The sequence below is a fragment of the Cibotium barometz genome, chromosome 17, assembly GCF_041138505.1.
Source record: "Cibotium barometz isolate CiBa-2024 chromosome 17, ASM4113850v1, whole genome shotgun sequence".
Classification (NCBI taxonomy): Eukaryota; Viridiplantae; Streptophyta; class Polypodiopsida; order Cyatheales; family Cibotiaceae; genus Cibotium; species Cibotium barometz.
Window position 1 is genome coordinate 30,704,769 of NC_141062.1, and position 19,723 is coordinate 30,724,491.

Genomic DNA, 19,723 nt, shown 5'->3' on the forward strand with positions numbered 1-19,723 from the left:
AGAAAGATTAGCGTATGTTCTCTCACGTAGGGTAGTTAGTTTCTTTTGTGTGTCTGAGACGAGAGCCTACCACCTGCACATGTTAGTTTTATTAAGAAAATCTTGATTTTTAAAAAAAAAACTGTGTCCGGGCAGATAGTAGTGTCACTAGGAAAATCTCCAAAAAAAAAAATAATTTATTGTGTCCTTGCAGACCCTCGGGACTATTTGACACCCCTTTGTCAAAGGGGATCAATGGCGGACATTGTCGCTCAAAAATCGAGGATCGGGTGGGCCGTCGGATTTTTTGTTTTGTATGTCTCTCTCGCGCAGCCTGCAGGGCGTGAATTAAAAATCGATGTAGTCATTTCCATCCACCACAAGCTCTTTGATTTCAAGCCAATTAGTGATGCTATATAGTCCAATAATTTCAAAGCCTCTGCGAAGCTGTATAATATAATAATATTAAGGTTTGGCCCAATGTCTCACCTGATTGGGTTGTTGTGCCCACAACTCTCAAAAGCTTTCTCTACCTGGAACACTTGCCTTTTTTGGCCACACTCAAAGTCAGACCCACACAAAACACACCACAGTTTAATCTGATGGACATTAATATGTTTTTGTGCACTTGTGTCATTTGATGTGGGTGTCCATGTAGGAGTCCTTCAGTTTGACGTTTATGTTTTTTTCGTGCTTTTTTTTAATGCAGTTGTGTTGTCTCACATAGATTTGAAGTTTCTTTGTTTCTTTTGGGAAATTAAGGATTAAAGCAATGACATCCTTTTTCTTATCACTGCCTTGCTATTTAAGCTTCTGACTTTGTATTACTATTTATAGAGTCTACAATTTTGACCTTAAGAATAGCTTAGTTGGGGTCAATTATAAGTCAGATTACGTTGAAGTATGTGTTGCTAAGTGTGTTTCTTTATGTCTGTTGATTGATAAGTCTATTGCAGTTGTAATAGTGTTCACAGCATGTTAACAACAGAGTGTGGTGTAATAACATAGCAAAGTGAAATTGAGGCTATTTTTTAGGGTGGGTTAGTTTTAGATTTAAACTTGTGGTTCTTGGGAATCTTTTAGGTTAAGGAAGTGTAGCTTGCTACTGTAGCTTTGGTTAATGCTATTGTTGCATAATGTCAAGTGGAAATGATGCAGAGAGCATGGATTTTGATTAAGGTAATTAGCATTCTTGTTTTTTTATGTTAGAAACACCTTTACTCTTTAACATTGAGCTCAACAAAGTTTGTTAATAACGATTGTGCCACCTCAACCCTAAGTCCAGGATCGGCACAAACGACTCCCTCGTTAGTTAACCTTGTCTTCATCAACGGGTAGGCTGTGCAATCGCACTCGGGTTCAAAGCTCTATTGCCAAGGCTCTTTTTGCGCTGCAAAAAAAGAAGCCACAACCTGGTTGCTTCTTGTATCTCACACTTCAACTTTGTTTTAAGAAAATTAAAATCAGTTATTCTTGCATTTTAGATTCATGCACTCTTAAGTGTCAGTTATTTTTGCATTTTAGATTCATGCAGTCTTAAGTGTCAGCATTAAGTTAGGTCTCAAGTTTATTCCTAACTTTACGTTGATTTAGAGGCAAAACAACATTTTGTCTTATGTTTCTAACTTGATTTTGTAGTGAATCAGCCTCAGCTTTTCCCTTTGGTAGCTACCAATTGTGATGCACCTCCATCATCTGCTTTGCAAATTATAGAAGTTGGTGCATCCTCATCTTCACTCATGGCTATAACTTAGCGCTATAGTCCAAGTAATTTTACTATTTCTCCATCACAAGTGTCTCATATTTTAAAAGTTGGCAAATCTTCATCTCCACGTAAGGCTATACCTAGATCCTCTGGTCCTTCTTTGCCTACTAGTGTACCTCTACCTGAGGCAAATCCTAATCTTTCTCTGGTGCCATTTTCTCAAGAAAAACCCTCTACGCTTCTTATCTCTCATATCTTATAAAGTAGTGCTCACTTTGTTTTCGAGTGCAAGGTTCTAAACCGCTATGGCACTTATAAACAAAAAGTTCAAGAAGCTAAATATACTCGTTGTTTTAAGCTTGATCTTGTAGACAAAGCTAGTGTAGACACTATTACACTCACAATACCTAATGCATACATCTCGCACTACATAGACAAGCTTTGGGTAAATGACAACCTCAGAATTAAAGGTGCATGCATTAATCACAAAAACAAGGCTGATGGTGGGACGTCCTTGTTTTAAGTGTACTTAGATTCTAACACCCTAATCATCAAAGCCAACCCTTTCACTGCCTAGTTAACTTTCTATGCTGAGACTAAGATTAGGCCTTTCTAGTGGTACTAGACACTATCATAGTATACCTATATTTGTTGTTGTTCCAACGCATGCATAGGAAGGTATTGGTATGTGTAGGTAGCTCCGAGTATGCGTTGGAAGCTACCGGTATGCGTAGGTTGCTACCAGCATGCGTTGGAATCTACAAGCATGTGTAGGTTGCTACTGGCACATGTAGGTAGCGACCAACATGCGTTGGAAGATACAGGCATGCATAGGTAGCTACTGGCATAATGCATAAAGATAGTGGCATGCATAGAAAGCTATCGGCATGCGTTGCTTGCTACTATCGACATGCGTAGGAAGCTACGATGTGTGTAGGCTGCTATCGGCATGCGTAGGAAGCTATCGGCATGCATAGGAAGCTAACAGACCCTAATCTCAAAACCTTAAACTTACAAACCCTAAACATGTAAAAGCATAAGAGAAGAAACATACAAGAAAGAGATCTGTTACCTTGTGAGGCTTGTATGTGTTGAAAACCTACAAAATCAAACCAAAATAAGGAAAAATAAATGTATAAATAACAAACCCTAATCTTAAAAGTCCTAAAACTAAAAAACTCTATAAACATGTAAAAGCATGAAAGATGAAACATACAAGAAAGAGATCTCTTGTGAGACTTGTATGTATTGAAAACCTACAAAATTAAACCAAGTCAAGAGAAAAAAAGTATTAAGAAAAATCAAGATCTCTTACCATATAAAGATTTAATGGAGATCTCTTAATTAGGAAAAAAGAAGAAGGGAAAACGAAGAAAAGAAAAACTTAAAAGAGAGGAAAAAGAAAGGAAATACTCAAAAGATAGCTTCCATGGAAAGCTTGTTTGCATAGAAGATAAATGAAAATAGTAGACATACCTTGCTTAAGCTTAAGGAGGATAGGGTAAGAGAGGTAGAAGTGTTAGACAAGGCAAAAACCTGTAAAAAAACTCAAAGTACAAGTTTATTGTATTCAAAAAATAAAACTACGCGGTGGTGTGGAGTGGAAAAAAGAACAGAAAACAGGCCTCTATAGCTTCCCACTCCCCCAATCCTTGGAATCACTAGCAACCTGGGGCACCACCAGCACACTGGCTGGAACACTTCTCACTCAATTCACCACACCACCCACACCAGAAAAATAACACAAAACAGGGGCACCATAGACAAGTAAACACCCAGCAAACACATACACTTCCACTGTGTGCGTGACGAGGTAATCGAAGGCTAGCACAAAGTGCGCTGTGAGAGTGTAAACCTATGGACTACACCACCAAACACGTCAATCACGCCTTCTCCGGAAAATCAACATACACAAGATACCAACACACAACCATAGCCAGATACATCACCAGAATCTTTCATCTTTGAATTCCCAACCAACACTTCATACGACTTCTTCCGACACAAAAGCTTTTACTCACACAACCTCACATACACGACACCTTCACATCAACACAAGATGCATACTCACCAGGCTTTCCCTGCTCGCTACTACAAGCTGTACCCCAACAAGAAAAAAAACTCTCTGGCATCACCAGACACCAGCCGCCGCAGAGAACTAGCGGCAAAACAACCAAAAAGAACCCATCTTTATCATTGTTAGTGCCTCCCTTTGCATGGAGAGCAATACCTTTGTTGCTCACCGTCTCAACATAACCAGGGTCACCCTGAACGACCACTACTGCAGCGATTACTCACATAGCTATGATGGCCACGACCATCACCCCTACAAAGCCGCCCAATCACTGTTTTACCTGCACTTCAACAAGGTAGGCATCTGTTGCGTTACCAGCAGCTATGTCAAAAACAACAAACTCTGGCATCGACAGCAGTACTCTCTCCATCCTTGCTACTAGCAGCTGCTTGCGACAAAGCAAACTAATGCAACCTTCTACCAAAAAAACTCTCTGGTCTCCCTTGCGCTTGGCGAAGCTGCAGTCTGAGTAGCAGGCGGCCCCAACACAACACATCTTCTTGCCGGTCGCTATATCTCTCTGTCGCCTTCCACTGAGAACTGGTAGCTCTCCAAGGGAGTATAGCTGCCAGCCACCACCGGCTACAAAGCAAAACTAGAGCCACACACTTCTACCCAAAACTCCCTTTTTTCAGAGGCGGCAACCTCCACCTCTTCCTCTTCAGACGACGTGCTACCAGCCGCCACCACCCCGCTTCTCTTCTCTTCATGGCGATCCTACTGGGGACTCCTACTCGGAACTAGCCACTCTGCAAAACAAAAGAACCCGCTCTTTCATCGCCAGCCCTCGCCTTTTTTTCGTTGGAAACTTCAAGAATTCTTTCGTGGAATCGGGCAATGCTAGAAAAATACACTCAAAAAACTCCTCACAGTGGCAAAAGAAGCGGGATATTTTTACAGTATAGCAACATTTTTTCGCTGCTATAGACACTCCTACGCAACGTTATTTTGTTGCTAAAAGCGCTGCTTGGCAGCAAAAAAGCGTTGCAGAGCATCTTGAAAACCCTCGATATTTCCTTCCTAAAACGCTGCAAAAATGTGGTTGTGCTCCCAATGTGTTCTAGTGACCTCCCTCTTCTTTATTTAACTTTCACAACACATTTGGGTACATAATTTCTTTTTAATGACCGGCATGTCTAATTTTGTCCTAAACACAAAGCTTGAGAAGAATTATCCCTATAGGGCATATCCTTTCATTAGTGCATTCTAGGAGACTATCTCTACAGTGAGTCCCTTGTTTTGTATCTATTGGAAGAGTCCATGGCTTCATCAACCTACCCTTTTTAGGCATACCTTGCAATCAGCGTTTACTAAGAGTGTACGTTCCAAAAAGGAAGCTTGCTAAATGAACTTTGTCCTGCTATTCTAAGCCTACCATAGTTGACGCTATTGTGCATATCTGAAAAAATTTCAAAAGAAACCAGAGAATATATTATCATCATTCAAATATTAATCTCTGACACCTGATAGGATTCACCAGAGTTATGTATCCTGGCATCTTTTAAAGGTTGATAACATGAATATTATGGACGAAGTCATAGTATGGGTTTCCATCAAGTCCTTAACCCATAATCATATACAAAGTTAAAAACATACAATAATATGAAAGCCATCATGGGATTCCATAAATTAGTTGTAGCAAGTCACTATGAGTTACTTGAGAGGAAGAAGAACTCCCTACTAATGCAAGCACAGTAGACATGACAAAAGAACACTAATAAACGGGCTAAGTCAGTGTGAAAGAACTCACCATTCGTCACATTTTATAGGTGGAGTCAAGCTGATGCAGTCAGTTATCACCATGAAAGCTCTTAATTGAGGTCATTCCAATCCTCAGTGTAGTAATCACAACCAACCATAGCCGGTTAATGCTCAGAATGAATGTCGTGTCAAAAATTGCATGCAGGGTGTTAAAAATATGATTTAGGTAGTTGTATGTATGTGAATAATACCATACTTTTAGGTGTTTTTATGAAACCATACCCTACCCGTTCACACCATTAATAAAAGATTTACCCTAGATGAGGAATTTGTGTGTGTGTGTGTGTGTGTGTGTCAGAGAGAGAGAGAGAGAGAGAGAGAGAGAGAGAGAGAAAGAGAGAGAATATTCCTTTTTTTCCCTATCTATACCACACTTCTACCTTAATGAAACTATCACTACTACATACAAAGAATACCAATTAATGTGATTTCCTTAGACAATGCTACCTTAGGAGAATCCATCTAGCTAGTATATTATGGCTACAACAAAGTAAAGGATTTCACCTTAGATAAACTTCTCCCTTGAATGGGCCTCACTATGGTGAACATCACTACCTTGAGTAAACTATTCCAAGAAAAGGTGAGAGAGATTTGATGGAAGTTTCTTGCACTTTGTGTTTTTCCTCTTGTCACTTTGCTATAAAAGCTATGATGTGGTCACTATGCTAGACACCATTTCAATCAATTTATCATATTTTCAAACAGTTTATCATATTTTCTTGGTATAGATAGATCTCGGAGGGTTCACTATATGTAAACTCTCTATATCACGTGCGTTCATCAAGGCCTAATTTACAAATCTCTTGTCTATAAATTTTTCATGAATAAAATACACACTTTTTCTACTCAATCTGTAAATACCCCTTTTAAATGATACCCTTCTCTATGTAAAAAATGTGTGAAAAAGGGATTTAAAAATCTCTTTCTATTAAACCCACGTGCTACGCTTACATATTTGTGAGTGACCCCCCAAAGAGATAGATAGATGGCTATATAGGTAGATTAGATAGATTAGAGAGATAGATGGATGGCTATATAGGTTTACATAAATAAATGATAGATAGCTAGAAAGATGGATGGATGGTTATTTAAGTATAATTAGAGTTAGGTGGGTTTGAGCCAGGTGGTAGAGAGAGAGAGAGGTGTCGTCAATTAGCATTAACGCGAACAACTGGATGCGGGAAAGTAGAGGCAAGGAAAATCTAATGAGTAGCTGCATGTGGCACAAACAGCAGAGCACTAAGCTCTTCTTGCTATTGTGTGCAGTGCCTAAGAGAGAGAGAGAGGCACTAGGTAGCTATAGAGAGAGAGAGGCGCCAAAGCAGGCGCTAGGTAGCTAGAGAGAGAGAGAGAGAGAGAGGGAGGGAGGGAGAAATGACCTACCTACCTCCATGACGGCATCCATGTGCCTCCAGAGTCCACTACAACATCCATCTGCACACCCAGGCCAGCCGTATGTACTCTAAAACACCTAGAGCAGCTTGACGTCCGACGTACTCCAACTTCCAACGATGCATATATTGCATGCGCTACTTCAATTGCAAGCTCACCTTGCCACGTAATAATTGCACGGCCTCTTCATGTGCCAGGTAGGTGCACTCTCATTTTTTTTCTCCGCATCACTTATTTTCAGGGTAGCCTATCAACCTACCTTGTTTAGCTTTTTTTAAGCTTTAGTATGTAAGGTACAGGCTATGGTTATAATGTCGCTTCATGATTGTAGTCACATACACATATATGTGTATAAAACATATACTTAGAGAGAGAGAGAGAGCATTTTTGGAAAAGACCTAAATGTTGCTTAAATGACAAAGAAAAAGAGTTGAAAAATAGAGCAAATCTAGTTTGCAAGCATTAATACACTAATTAGGTCTCAAATGCAACAGTGGTCACTTATGCAATAACCCTCCTTGGGTCCTTCCCCTTGCTTGTAGAGCACACGCATGCACACACACACCAAAAGACCTAAGAGTGAATTCGAATAAGATTTTGACATTGTCACATATTCATTCAAGGCATGTGTCTAATGAATATGCAATATGTATCTATTTACACTCTTTCTCATACATATGTGATCGAATTTCTTTGTGTCTTTATGAAAGAGAGACGAGGCACACATATATGTAAGTGATGTCGTCGTGCTCTTGTTATGTAATGTAGATGGTTGGTGAGAATGACTCTTGGGAGAGTGGCAATCACGATCTGCAAGTTTGTCGACACCCTCGAGAGCTACGTAAACATTTTGCAAACATACATGCCCAAGATTTGTTCCACTATCTTCAAGGGGTATTTCTTGGCCGGAAAGCCAATATGCCTCATTTAGAGAAAGGAGGTGGAAATGGAACATCTTAAGTGTTTATATCCATGAGCATATTGGATGGGATGAAAATGTTCATTTATTGCTTGTAAAAGATAACTTAGGACTCATGATTATCTTACCATATTTTAGAGGACATCCCTACGGTTACCCTAAATCATAGAATGGATGTACTAGGTCACATCATTTCAAGAAGGAAAATAATTTTATTTAAACTTCCACCATCATGGCACTAGCCCCAGTAGTGTACTAGCCTTTTGTAGTTTTCTTGTAATTCCTTGGAAGATTTTTCTTATTGATGCAATGTAACTCAATGCCCTGTAGTATATCTATTTCTAGCAGTATAGTCATTTATTGTGCTCATTCCAATGTAACTCACATTCTTGCAATGTTACTCACATCTTGCAATGTAACTCACATTCTTGCAATGTAACTCACATCTTGCAATGTATCCATTGTCGTGAGGTACATGGAATTTCTTTTTTCTTACAGTCCGGTTTCAAGGTGGTCTTATTGGATTATGGTCACATGTAGATTCCACATGGTCACATGTAGATTCCGCATGGTTTGTTCCTACATAGATTCACACATGTGGCTTTACACGTGTTCCTGAAGATGATTTTATGGCTAGTGAAATGTCTGCATAGTCTGCATCACTATTAAACGAAGATATAATTGGCATGTAACCAACGATCTTCCGACTAATGATGAAGATGATGCTTCAAAAAGAAAAGATAGTGACAAGGAAACTAATGGTCTTTTCTTGGTGCAATCCGAATTAATAGAGAGAATAATGGAAAATCATATTGCATAAAGTAAGGAAACTAATGCTCTTTTCTTGGTGCTCTTTTCCCTTGCATATAGTATTTTTATTTATTTATTTGTTTTAGATAACCTCCAAGATAGAAGAACTCATGAATGTGAGAAAGGAAGCGGCTAAATGTGCTAAGAAGAAAAAACTTAAGGTACCAATAATTTCACAAATGATAATGATATTTTTTGTTCATTAAGATTAACTCTTATTTCTAAAATAATACTTTGCTTCTTTTAGATATATTATTTTATGCATTATAAGTGTCCTCTACCATTGAATGTATGGATTCTTCTCATTATCAGAGCTTGGAAATGAAGGTGAATATCTAAGCTCTAATCTCATTTAAGACAATAATTTAGATAATTTGGGAAAAATCTCACAGTTTGGGAATCAACTTTTCAATATAGTTTTGGCCATATCTTGATCATATTAACTCTGGCAAATTTGTCGGAGATTGTAGACTATTTTTAAATATCTTTCAAACGATATGTCACATGAGGGGGTTTTAACAAAATCTTGGATAGGTTCACCTTGATCCCATTTTTCAAATGGGAATGGGATTTTTCCCAAATTATCTAATATGGTGTTATTTACCTAATTATTTATGAGTAAATTTTTGTTTGCTTTTCTTTTGCTAACTAAACACGGCTCATAAAGTAAAAGTAGTAGACTTTGTTGGTGTAATTTTCTTATTACATTTGTTTAGGGTCGAAAGCTTTCTCAAGACGATCAAGAGACCATTTTGATGATAGAAGAAACCTATTGAATGTTGAAGACAACTTACCTTGCTATGAGAAGCATTAAGGGATTTTATGTTAGAAAAGCTAGTGAGTTAAATACTACAGTAATGCGTGAGGATTTGGTAGCTTGGTTTTTAAGTCAAGGTGTAGCTACCATTAACTTTAGCAAAGTGGGTAGTCTATCTATAAGTTATATTTGTGTGATACTGATGTACAGAGTGGTATGATGTGTCTCATATTTGGTATGAGAGACGTTTGCAAACATATTTCTTTTTTTAAGTGACTTGAGCTCTTTTATTTTGGTTGTTTGGACTTCATGGTTTAATTTATGTAGAGGTTAGATTTCATTATATTTGTATTCCCTTATTTAAGATAATGGCACCTCTTCTTTTATTATGATGCTTGAGAGGATCCATTAAATGGTATTGTGGTTATGGAATTCTAGTCATAATATGAGTTATAGTTTGGTGCTCACTCTTTTGTTGTCATAAAGTCAAATTATACGAGGTTGATAAACAACAAAAACTTGTAATTTTATAACCAAATTTGCACACTATTTTATAATATTTGTCATTTAAATTTACTAGATTAGCTATCAGTTTGAAAATACACATATAGTAAGTGCAATTACCATGTGGGAGAAAGATATGATCATCTAGTGATTATGTTACTATATGGAAATATTAACTTTCCATATGAGAAAATAATTGCTAGATGTCATATAGCAAAATTCTCACACTTACTAGTTTGCACTCTTACTACGAGATACATATTCACAAACTAGTAGATTTTCCAACAATTTCTAATTTTTGGTCTGCCTAGGGCAAAGGCCTTAGCATTGCGTATAGGGAGGGGTTTTGCCTTGTTTTTTTTTTCTTCGTAAAAACAGGAGAATATATTAAAAAAGGGTGAAATTACAGCGCCCCATGAGGAAGGTCCATGTGGGGATTCTGAATACAGCTAAACAAATGCTTTAGCTACAAAACCAAAAGCCCTTCGAACTGAACCATAGAGACAGATGGCAAAAAAACCAGTGTTGATCATAACTAAAAAGGTGTAATATACCCTTCTAGAAACACCTGTATACAATGCAATGAACATGAATGACAAGGTGTAATGAATCCCTACATTAGCCTCCGTGGACTAAACTCGATGACTCGCATAATGAAGCCTTCTGTGGCATTTCATCTCCAAGCCTTGGCACATGCTTTCCCTAGTTTTGGAGAAGGAAGAACTCAGCACTTTCCTCCACTTCCTCCACTTAAGAACCTGCCCCAGCGACCCGCTTCCAAATGTTCGTCACTTGGTTGAATTTGCTTGGCCAACTTGAGAATACTGTCAAGAAAAAGAAAGAAATTGTGATTAGTTTTTATTTCATAGAGGGCTTCATTCCTTTGTTTCCAGACATGCCACAACAGGAGACATCTGACAGACTGCCAAGTTAAGGGGTCCAATTGATGGCATTCCCCTAAAAGCACTTCTTTCCAGCTAAGCGGGAAGCTTCTAATCTTCCCAAAGGCAGCATTAAGCTCTCTCAAGAACTGTTTAGTGTCCGGGCAAGAGTAAAAGAGATGAGGGACAGTCTCCAGATTTGCTTTGCATCGAGTGCATATACCATTCCCGTACCCCAACTTCAGAGCCTTCTCTTGCATCCAGCTTGCTTTCTGAACCACCAGCCAAGCCACAATTGCATGTTTCCTTTCTTGGGCAAAGGCCCAGATTAATTTGAAGCGAAATGACCATTGATGTTTATTCCAGTTCAGAGACCACCTTTTGTTGAGTTTGAGATCGAAGTTGACTGCACTATGTGGGTTTGGAATCTTGGCAAGGCTCATTGAAGAACCCCATCTAAGAGCTTTAGCAAATTCTTTGTAATCACATTTACTCTCATGAGGAATGACAACCTTCAATTCATTACATCTTTGCACAATAAGCTCAACACCACCCCACTGTAAAGAGAACTTGTTACTTATTTGAACACTATTTAACATACCAGATGAGTCGCATAGGTCTGCCCATACCTTAACCCCTGCTTTGAAATAAGAGAGGCCAATCTGTAAGTGATCATTGGAAATCGGCTTAACTAGATGCCCAAACCAAATTGAATCAGCTGCATACGCATACCGGCCCCTCTTGGTATACATCTGGAAGGAAAAGAGATTCTTGAAACCCATCCATGACTCCCACATTCTGTAAACAGAGCTTGCTACCGGTCGGAGAAAGGTGGGCCTTAGAGAAAAGAGCCTCGTTGAGAGAGAACCCTTTCCAAGCCCTTTTGTTTTTTATACAAAATTTGTCCACATCCCTTTTGAGCAGGTCTGCCCATACATCCTTGGAGAAGATGGCCCTTTGAATCCATTTTGCTGCAAGTTTTTCAACCAGCATTCCGATGTTGATGATGCCCAAACCCCCTATTCTTTATTCATACAGCATACATGAAAGGCAACCTTGCTGACCTTCTTTCTGTCTAAGGAACCTCCCCATAGGAAGTTCCCTATGATTGAGTTTAGAGAGTGCAATTGGGTTTTGGAGGGTCTCCAGTAGGCAAGAAAATAGACCACAGAGGGAATAATGAAGTGGTTAAGTACAAAAGCGCGAGAAGCAACCCTCGTATTTATATGACTCCATTTCATAACCTGGTTTTTGAGCTTCAGCAACACAAAATCCCATCTCTATTTGATAGATATATTAAACCCCATGGATATGCCCAACAGCCTGAAAACTACCCCTTTCGGAATAGCCTTACAACCTGCAGCCATAATTACGGGAGGGGGCACCCCTTCACTCTGAAACTGGTTTTGGCATGATTGATTTGAGAGCCACTGGTGGCTAAACAGAAAGTATCCAAGCAAGCCATGAATTGGGCTGCAGTTTGAACTTCATTACAGAGTAAAGCATTGGTGTCATCAGCAAACATAAGGGCTCAGCTTTGTTAGGGACAGAGATTCCCTTGATATTGTTGTTGGCTAATTCCTCATTCACCAACCATCCCAGGGCATCAACAACAATGACAAACAGCAGGGGAGATAAAGGGAACCCTTGTCTTATGGACTTCTTCAGAGGAAAGGTATCAGTAAGGGGCCCGTTAACGACAACCCTTGAGGAAGCATTACCCAAGAGGGTTTGAACATATTTGATGAATTTCCTGTTGAGGCCAATGTCCTGCAAAGAGTGGAAGAGGAAGGACCAATCAATTCTGTCATAGGCTTTATCAAAATCTATTTTAAGAAAGATGTAGTTTTGCCCAGAGCTTTCAACATGTTCCATGCCCTCCCATAGACTTATGATAGCATCAAGGATATATCTTCCCTTAATAAAGCCTTTTTGCTCCTTCAGGATCCACTCATCCATATAGGGGTTGATTCTCCTTGTCAGGATATGAGCAAAGACTTTGTACAGAGAAGAGAGACATGTTATGGGCCTCCAGTTCCCCAAGTCATCCTTATCATCTTTTTTATGAGTTAGCTTTATAACCCCCACATTGGACTTATCAGCAAGGCCACCCTTCCTCATGGCTTCTTTCCATATGTTTAAGATATGAGGGGTGAGCTCATCTTTGAAGGCTAGGAAAAAATCATTTGGGATCTCATCATCCCCCGAGGACTTTCCCTTTTTGAGGTGAGTGATAGCATCTTTCACCTCCTTCTCAGAGAAGGGGGCATCTAGTTTCATAGCCAGTGTGACGGATTGACCATTTTTTTCCTAGTGAGAGCGATTTTGGCTCTAGCTGCGGTAATTTCCTGAGTGGGAGGAGAGACGGTGGAGAACAAGTTAAGAAAATGGTTCTTGATGACTTGAAGGTTTTCTTCTTCAGAAGCAGCAGCCTGACCATTAGTTTTCTTGACCAAGGGAATAAGATCTCTCGCTTTTTTCCTTTTGAGTAGAGAAAACATCTTAGGGTGGGGTGCAATTTTTCCAGCCCACGCCTCTCTATACCACAACATAGTGGACTTGGCTGTGCAAGCAACTCCTCGAGTCTAAGTTGGTTCCTTAGGTCAATTAGAGAGTGATCATTTAACCCCTTGTTAGAGTGTAAGAGACCTTGAATCTGATTTCTAATCTGGACTCTGTGATTCAGACGGATAGCCAGTGCTTTAAGCTTATAGTCCCTGCAGATAGGATGCACCTTATTGACTAGACAAGTCCAACCCTTGGAGGGGGACTCAAAATGACTGAAGGCATCTGAGATGAACCCTTTTATCTCTTGCTAGACACACAGAAGAAGGAAAAGAGATGGGTCGAGGTGGGGCCAGCCAGCCCTTCCTTTAGCCTGACCTAACGAGAGATTACAGATCGAGGGAAAGTGGTCAGAGATGTTGAGAGAAGTATCTGTAAGACACTTGACTTTAATGAACATGTCTACCAGGCAACTAGAGGCATAAAGTTTGTCGAGTCTAGCAGCCCTGTGAAAGTGGCCTTTTTGAAGATTAGACTAGGTGAACCCTTTTTTAGAGGAGAGGTCAGAAAGGGCCTTATCGACCTTTAGCAGTTCCCATTTATCCTTCTCCTGGCCACTAATAGTTCTACCCAGAAGCCGACTTCTGTCACCTTGACATTCCACCATGTTAAAGTCACCAATTAACAAAATAGGACCCACAATCTGATTAATAGATTGCCAAGTTGTTGCCCTCATGCTGGCCAAACAAGAAGCGTAAACAGAAATCACTATGAAGTTAAAAGGATTTCCCAATCTAACCGCAGTCCAACCGTGAAAATCATCAGACTATGCATCCTGAATGGAGTGTTCCCACTTCCTGTGGATGCCAACTGCGGACCCTCCTTTACCTATAGAATGATTAGTAGAAAACCAAATAGCATTTTTGGAGATTCTTTGAAGATTGATGGGTGCCACTGCCCTTTCAGGGTTAGTGAGCCCCTTACAATTGAAAGAGAGCAGGTTTATATGGTTCACTTTTTGCTAGCTTTGGAGGGCTTCCCAGAGGACATGGAGGTTCTCAATGCCTCCTGGACCTTTTCCTTCTTCCTCTTCATTTTAGTACCCAAGGGAAGGGGAGATAACCCTCCCTCCTCGGAATGTTTAGTTGGGGAGAGGGACATTCTTTTCATCATTGCTACATCCTCAACTTCCAACTAAGATGTGTTGAGTTTTATCTATGAAGTCCTCATCTGAATCCATAGGGGAGTCTAGTTCGGCTGAATAGTTGGGCTGAATAAGACTCTGTCCTTGTGGGCAAACCTTCCAAGAGAAAGTTGTTCTTCCCCAACCAGGGCTGCCTTTGGGGTCTCCTTGACTTGGATATGATTGACTAGACCATCTTGGACATCTGCCAAGAGGGGGGCAAACCTATTGGCAGGAATATGCCAATTAGATTTATTATTTTTGAACTTCGACACATGTTTTTTCTGGGGAATGAAACATGTAATATGCATTAGGTAGATGTTGGACTAAAGCCACTCTTATACCCCTCTGTTCCCTCTGTTCCCAGTTAATCTTGATCCAGTACTTCAGGGCATCAAAATAGGGGGTCTAGCCCCATGACAAAGGCCGATAAGCAAGTGTGACAATAGGTGATCCTGCCAGGCAGCCAGTTCATCATCATCACAGATGACGGCACCTTCATCATCAACATCACAATCCCCCACCCTTTCTTCAAAGGCCGGGTTCTAAGAGAGATTAACCAAGGGGTTAACATCAAACCTGAGGGTGGCAGAAGTAGGAGCATGACCTGAAATATCGTGACCACCTTTCGGATGACGAATAGCCTCCGCGAAGGAAATAGGTTGACCAAGGGGAACCGGACCGGGTTGAGCCTGTGAAGAACTTCCTTGATGAGTCCCCTGACCATCTTCAACTTCACGCAGACATATACATTAGCGATGTTTAGGCATATACATTAGCTTATGGATATGTGCTTTAGGCATATACATTAGAGTATATACATATAGACATAGCATTGACATGCATGTCTTAGACATTAGATTTCAAGTCGAAAAAGAGACCGAAACGCCTTGGGTATGCGCCAAAAAGAAAATCTCTCTCTCTCTCTCTCTCTCTCTCTCTCTCTCTTGCAAAGTGTGTGTGTGTGTGTAAAGACAAATAAGCACATACATTAATTTCTTATGCACTCACATATATGCTAATATTAGCATATATGTGCATAAAACAACAAGCTTGCATACTCATAATTTCAATTAATAATTACAAATTAAGAACAAATTAAAACATAACAAAAAGAGAAGTAATAAAACAACATATTGGTAATGTGCTTACCTCTCAAATGTAGATTGGATAGTACATGTTCGAAGCAGATCTGCAAGCTAGGACACACGTGGGAGGAACAAACCTACACACACATTGCATACATTAGTAATAGATGCACATACACAAGCTCTCTCACTTTCTACATCTCTCACAACACACACATACAAATCCTCTCTCCAAACATAATTAAGAAGGTAAGAAGAAGGATGGAGAGAGGGGAAGGAGATATACACACACATCACACATTTACCCTAATTCTCTCCACACACACACACACATGCACACACACACAAGAAGATGAGGAGATGGGGAGAGGCAAAACGCCATAAGAAGATGAGGAGATGGGGAGAGGCAAAACGCCCAAGGAGAGAGAGGGAGATCTACACACACACTTCACTAATTCTCTCCACACACACACACACACACACACATCAAGAGTGGGTCGAATGGAACAAGGCAAACGCCTGAGGGAGATGAGGGAAAAGACATGCATACCTTGTCTTGACATTCCACGCCTTGCAAAACAGAGAATGAGGGGTTCTCGGCTGGCAAAAAAGTTACGGGCGTCGATATCTGCGTCGGAATATGCATCGGAATATGCATCCGAATATGCGTCAGAATATGCATCCGAATATGCGTCGGAATATGCATCGGAATATGCATCGGTATAAGCGTCGATATACTCAATTTTGAAAATTACATACTCTTTGCCTCCAAGTTTAGGACGTACATACCAACGCTCGACATTTGCATCGGTGTTCTAGCGTTATGCCCTAAACCTCTAGTAGTGAGTATATGTATTTCTAATAGTATAGTCATTTATTGTGCTCATTCCAATGTAACTCACATTCTTGCAATGTAACCTACATTCTTGCAATGTAACTCACATTCTTGCAATGTATCCATTGTCGTGAGGTACATGAAATTTCTTTTTTCTTATAGTCCGGTCTCAAGGTGGACTTATTGGATTATGGTCACATGTAGATTCTGCATGGTTTGTTCCTACATAGATTCACACATGTGGCTTTACAAATGTTCCTATATTTTGTTGATGCCTTAGTAAAGCAAGCATTGATATACATGTGTATATCTTCTTGGGTTTATAGTTTTAGGATTTATGAACTAAGTCATTAGGCAATGCCTGAGACATTGGGCTAAGCTTAAGATCTAGACGGTGCCTCATGGCTCAAAATTATGAGAGAGAGAGAGAGAGAGAGAGAGAGAGAGAGAGAGAGAGAGAGAGAGAGAGAGATTACTTATTTGTAGTTTCATGTAGATACTTAACATCATGAATTAAGCTAGTGGTTCGGACTTATGGAGCTGTGAGTGTAACTACAAATGTAGATACTCACGTCAAGGGAGGTTAATGGTTTCAAGGAGAACTTATTTCAATCATCAACATCAAGACTCCTTAGGGAGCCTCCACCTGTTTATGAGTAAAAGGCAAAGAATGGGTGTAGATGGTCCACAACGTATTAGGCTTAATTATGGTTTGCAACATCAAGAGTTTGAGGAGGAATCACTCTATTGGCAACAAAGGACGATGTCATGTTCATCTTTCCACTTTTTATAGGCATCAAAAACTCATGAATAACTTTGAGTCTTTGCGAAGAGCAAATTTTGGATTATCTAATCCACAAGATTCAACTAGAGTTCCAAATATGGAATCCACTGCAAAGCATACTTTTGAACATGATTTTATGGCTAGTGAAATGTATGCAGAGTCCGCATCACTATTAAACGAAGATATAATTGGCATGTAACCAATGATCTTCCGACTAATGATGAAGATGATGCTTCAAAGAGAATAGATAGTGACAAGGAAACTAATGGTCTTTTCTTGGTGCAATCCAAATTAATAGAGAGAATTTATTTATGCGTGTTGTTTTCTTGTAGAAATACGAAATTCATATTGCAGAAAACGGAGTATTAGAATGTGGAGACAAGGAAAATTCAACCATGCCTCCTTGTAGTTTAGTTGATGCTACATCAAATGTAAGTTTGATTCGCTTAAATCAAGTTAGTTATATTAAGAAAATTTTATTTTGTTTAGGTCTAATTATTAAGAAAATTTTATTTTGTTTAGTTCTAATTATGTTTGTGTAGGATTTTTAGGAAAAGGTTTAATGTTGCTCTTTTGGAACAGAAAGCAATAGAAAGAGCTTTAGAAAATGCAAGGTTTGTAATAAACACCCTCAAATTAACTTCCTAAGCACATGTATTATGATTATATATATAACTTATGTTTAAATTTAAGTTTTTTTTCCTTATTTGTTTTAGATAACCTCCAAGGTAGAAGAACTCATGAATGTGAGAAAGGAAGCGGCTAAATGTGCTAAGAAGAAAAAACTTAAGGTACCATTAATTTCACAAATGATAATGATATTTTTTGTTCATTAAGATTAAGTCTTGTTTCTAAAATATTACTTTGCTTCTTTTAGATATATTATTTTATGCATTATAAGTGTCCTCTACCATTGAATGTATGGATTCTTCTCATCATCAGAGCTTGGAAATGAAGGTGAATATCTAAGCTCTAATCTCATTTACCTAATTATGAGTAAATTTTTGTTTGCTATTGTATTTGTATTCCCTTATTCGAGATAATGACACCTCTTCTTTTATTATGATGCTTGAGAGGATTCATTAAATGGTATTGTGGTTATGGAATTCTAGTCATAATATGAGTTATAGTTTGGTGCTCACTCTTTTGTTGTCATAAAGTCAAATTATACGAGTTTAATAAACAACAAAAACTTGTAATTTTATAACCAAATTTGCACACTATTTTATAATATTATGTCATGTAAATTTACTAGATTAGTTCTATCAGTATGAAAATACACATATAGTAAGTGCAATTACCATGTGGGAGAAAGATATGATCATCTAGTGATTATGTTACTATATGGAAATATTAACTTGCCATATGAGAAAATAATTGCTAGATGTCATATAGCAAAATTCTCACAAACTAGTAGATTTTCTAACAATTTCTAATTTTTGGTCTGCCTAGGGCAAAGGCCTTAGCATTGTCTTTAGGGGTTTAGCCTTGTTGCGTACCTATTATTTTAGGTATTAAATGTTGCCGAGCAGGTTTCAATACTTATATGCATGTTTAATTAGATTTAATTTCCCCATGCACTTTGAAGTAAGCGTCTCTTTTTCTTTTCTATTTGTAACGCCCTTGTTCTATTTGTACGTCTCTTGCTTTTTGTATTTGTAACGCCTGTTGAGAGGCGTCTCTTGCTTGTTGTATTTGTAACACGTAGAGCGGTTGTTTGCTGCTCTCACACTGCTCGGCTGTGCCTGACGTACATGATGGCTATGGCGAGCTTAGAAAGATTAGCGCATGTTCTCTCACGTAGGGTAGTTAGTTTCTTTTGTGTGTTCGAGACGAGAGCCTACCACCTGCACACGTTAGTTTGATTAAGAAAATCTTGAATTTTTTATAAAAAAAAACTGCGTCGGTGTGATTGGCGTGACTGCGGCTTCAGCCTTTTTTTAGACTGTGTCTACTCCATAACTGCTTTTGCGTCTGCAAATCAGTGTTAAAAAAAAAGCAGCAACAATGGCTTGCGTCTTGTTTTCTAAGTACATAGCTTTCTCAGATTCTCTTAGTTCTTTCTAGCTTTTTGAAGCCGCTTGTTTGCGTCACTCACATCATCGGTTTTGGTGCGATAAAGAAACACTACTCTTCTTTAAAAAACAAAACCAAATAACTTCCAAAAACATCTCTTTTTTTTTTTGGGTATGTCTCTCTCGCGCAGCCTGCAGGGCGTGAATTAAAAATCGATGTAGTCATTTCCATCCACCACAAGCTCCTCTTTGATTCCAAGCCAATTAGTGATGCTGTATAGTCTAATAATTTCAAAGCCTCTGCGAAGGTGTATAATATAATAATATTAAGGTTTGGCCCAATGAGGCCACTCCACCTGATTGGGTTGTTGCGCCCACAACTCTCAAAAGCTTTCTATGTCTGGTACACTTGCCTTTTTTGGCCACACTCGGAGTCAGACCCACACAAAACACACCACAGTTGAAACTTGAACGCCATCTTCTTTGACTGTTCAGAGATCATTTCATTACCCTTTGGGGAGGTACCAGGTA